The sequence below is a fragment of the Chanos chanos genome, chromosome 6 (assembly GCF_902362185.1).
Source record: "Chanos chanos chromosome 6, fChaCha1.1, whole genome shotgun sequence".
In the NCBI taxonomy this organism is placed as follows: domain Eukaryota; kingdom Metazoa; phylum Chordata; class Actinopteri; order Gonorynchiformes; family Chanidae; genus Chanos; species Chanos chanos.
In genome coordinates, this window is record NC_044500.1 from 37,872,739 (window position 1) to 37,877,100 (window position 4,362).

Genomic DNA, 4,362 nt, shown 5'->3' on the forward strand with positions numbered 1-4,362 from the left:
TGAAATTCATCAGACTTTTAAGAGATTCAAATAACATGTATAAAGTTGTTTTTATATTGATTTGATTTCTTTTTTTTTAACCTAGATATCCAAGGAAAATACAGTTGAGTGGTGATTCTATAATTTTATTCAATTTTAACTGAAGTTTTGAATGTGAATTTTATTGTACATTGAAGTAGTTATAAGTGCAAGCAGCATGGTTTTGTTCTCATGGTGCATTGTAACCTGTTTCAAAGAAATATATCTGAAACTCCAAAACTGTCCTCAAAATGTCTCTTTCAGGGTAAAAAAAAAAAAAAAAAGCATGTCCACACACTATGCACATGCCTCACTCCAAATTAACCACTTTCTGTTCCTCTGGTTTAACAGTTTAATGTTCTTCTTCAACGTAGCCTTTTACCAGCACTCCTGGGGCCCCTGCTAGAATACATGCAAATCTTTGACTTGGTTAATGGAAGCAGACAAAGGAAAACAGTGAGGAGAAGCTATGAAGAGATTACATTGTAGGCTGTTATGTTATGTTAAAGGCCTAAACATTAGGCTAGTGTAATGTAGCTACGCTCCAGGAATGAAAAGATTTGCTTAAAAAAAGAAAAAAAAAGACAACAAAAAAGACAAAGAGAAGTAGTTTTGCTGTAGTTTTTTTTTTGCCGCACTTGTCCTTTGGCGCTGCCCTTATCTGTGCAGGACTTTGAGGTTTTTGCAAACAGCATGCTGTCGTGCAGTGGAGAGGAGAGCGCGACCTGTGTGATAATACAAACACACTGTTTTCACCAAAGCCTCTGACGGTCCTCAGAATGTTTAGCGGTTATGTCATGTCTGTGGGATGAAGTTGCTCTTAAAATCCTTTGGAAGTGAATGATGCTTTCATTAAATGTATTTAAGTTGATGGGATGGCTGTCTCATTTCTCTCTCTCTCTCTCTCTCTCTCTCTCCCCTCTCTTTCTTAGAACTTTCTCTCTCTCGCTCCCTCACCCTGAAAATAGGTTAGAAGGTGACTCATAAGTCAAGCTCTAGCTATTGTCGATTTATAGAAGTGTGAATTGCACTAATAAAAGAATGAGAGCAAATAAACCAAGTCACATATAAATGCCTCCATTTGAACGGAGAGCTGTATATAGGGCAGTAGGTGGTGCTATAGACAAGCAGATTAGCTGAGATGAACCGCTTGTTCAAAAACATGCTGAAAGCATTTGCCCAGGCATGTTCAGAGCAATCCTTAATCAACATCAGCAGTTTAGAGTCCTGATTAAAGTATACATGTCCTATTTGAATCATATAATAATATTGCAGTAAATATTATAGTGAAGTGTCCAATCCCTTATCATTTGGAGGTTCTGTTAAAAGACAAAATTTCAGAATTTATTAAAACAATTTCATTGCACAGAATGGAGGGTAGTATTGTTTTGTTTGTTTGTTTTTTATGACCTTGATGACATTGTTGATTATCATGTTTAAATAATGTATTTCTTAAACAAAACAAATCCAAAAGCACACATTGTCCCAAAGTACTATGTTAACATTTTTAAGTTCAAACAAACCTAGGGCGTTCCAGACCAGACAGCAGAGCTAGTGAGGCCCAAACAGTTGCAGGAATTCAATATACTTCACTTTAAGAACAATCACGACTAATCACAATATATAATTCTTGTTCTTCCTCTATCCTCTAGGGAGCGCCAGCGATTCACCAGATTTTATAAACCTTCTCAGTCCCTCTCAGCAGAGAGCCCATCTCATTTATTTTCTCTAGCAATTACAGAAATAGAACTGCAATGCAATTAACCTATTTTTAAATACCATTTTATTAGGGCAGTTTATCCCAGATAAAGAGCAGCTTAAAATAGGATAGGGTGATGAATAATTAGCATACAGCCATCTCAGCTACGCAGGTTACCCACCACCTTACGCAAACTCAATACACAGAGATATTTGAATTTTTTTTCTTTTTTTTTCCCTCATTAAAACGAACCTTAAAAAATTGGTGACTGGGAGGCTGACGGGGCTGGAGGGTGTGTGGACACATTTTGCAATCTGTGTTCAAAGCTTAAACTGTTGTGTTCATGCTCAAAATCACCGTTCTTACATTTCCAGCAGTACGCAAGACTCAAACACAACCAAAAGACAAAGGATAAACTATTAGATTAATCAAATTCAGTACTTAAATGTTGGCTCTGATCTAGAACATACCGGTAATTATAGTAAACGATTTTCGTGAAACAGTTGTCATCCATAGATCTATTAACTTGTCCAGTAGTCATCCTTTAAACAGTGAACTGACTTAATACATTTATATATTAACTAGGTTCAGTAGTTTGTTTCTAAAGCATCAAAGTAACAAGTCTTGCTTCTCATATTCTAAAAAAAGACAGCATTGCATGTCTTCAGTGTGCTGAAGATGTCACATCGTGTATGTGTGTGTGTGTGTGTGTGTGTGACTATATATGTATTTATGTGTTATCATCAACATTTTCTGTAACTTTGATATTTATGATTGAAATTGTTGAAATTGTGAGTCAAGGCATGTAGCAAAATTTATTTGAGAATTATCTTAGACCTGTGGGTCAGAGAAAGATTTGCCAACACAATATTCTTTAACCAGACTTTTCCCATTATCCCGTCATACGATAGTCACTGTTCATGTCTATAATCAGCTCGATTTTGACTGTTTTTAATAAAAAATAATCAATAAGTATAACAATGTCGACTAGTCCTTTATCTTTTTGCTTACAAAAATGTTGAGGTTTCAAATTTCCTGTGAATCTGACATGGCTCCTCAAAAGAAAACCTTACAAAGAACCGTTAAAATATTGTACAAGTTTCAATTCAACCCGAGTTTTTTTGGTTTTGAGAAAAGAACCTTTTCTTGTGGTTTGTGGTTTATGAACAAGACAAACAAGTCAAAAGTTATTAAACATGGAACAAAAACAATATGACCACCAAATCGCATGAAACATAACTCTGGTCCAAAACCTACAGAGACAGCCCAGATTAGTCAGGTTCTGCCTGGGAGCTCCGCTTGTTTTGGATGAGACCACGCAGATGATAAGAGGCAGAAAGACTGTTTTAGCAGCTTGAGTACTCTTTCTCTGTTTTAAAATCCGTTTTTTTCTTCTTTTTGTAATTTTTTGGCTTATGGAGAGCATCTCTGTTTTGATCTGTTCATTATTAAGCTCTTTCTTCTCTTTAAAATGAAGACAGCATGGCCACGCGTTCGTTCTCCAAGCCATCACATATATAACAGGCCAAATATATTGCAGCCTTATTTCAACCATCACATTTCAGTTTCTCAAGCACACTGTCTCGGTTAAAAATGTGTTTTGGATCCGAATGTTTGTATTCTTCTGCCAACAGCAAATGGTGTGGTCCATTTCTCATCTGTCAAAATGCTGGGCCAATCCGTCAATGTGTCTGTACTTCGGCTCCCCGTGAGACTTGCTTGTTTAGTCACAGCACACATACATGAAGACACACACATACACCCACACACACCCACACAGCCACACACACACACACACACATACACCCACACCCACACCCACACACATACACATACACCCACACGCGCACACACACACACACACACACACACACACACACACACACACACACACACACACACGTACTGCCTCAGTCTTTTCCAGCTGGAACAGAGAAGCTAGTAGATGATATTCCAGGCTGCTCACAGACTAAACGTGAAAATGTGGAGTGGTCACTGTTGAGTACTGCAGGTGGTCTTTCAGCTAAATCTGATGACGTCCTCCCTGCATTATTCACCCTCATTCAGAGCCCTGAAATATTAGGCACAGTTGTGCTCAAAGTAGATATGCATCTTCAGCACTCTAAGTTAAACAACCCTTCTTGGGTTTAAATCAAGGCAATCCGATTATTCTGACTCACATGTCCCTGTGTCTTTAAGCTTCCCCAGGCCCTGGCCTCAGCAAAGCGCTATTCTCCACTCCTTCTTTATGATGCTAATGGACTCCCATATCTAATAAATCCCTGTAGATTTGAGTGCTGAGATGTTACGGCTCGTTCTCTACAATCCGAAGCCCCATACCCCCCCCCCCCCCCCCCCCCCCCCCTTCATTCTCCTGTTAGTATGTTCCTCCCCAAGGTCTTGATCCTCAGAACAGTTGAGAGCTGCCTGTCTTGCATATATTGCTGGGTGAATTCTTGGCACATATGGTACAAAGTGTGAGCAGAAGAAAAATCGAACGTGTTAATGTAAATTCAACAGTGTTACGCAGTGACTATCTTGGTTGTGGCACTCTACTTTAGAAGCACACCCTACATTTCTTGCCTGAACGTGCCCTCTTGGCTCCAGAACCTTCTTGTTACACCTGCTACATAGAAGATGAAGGG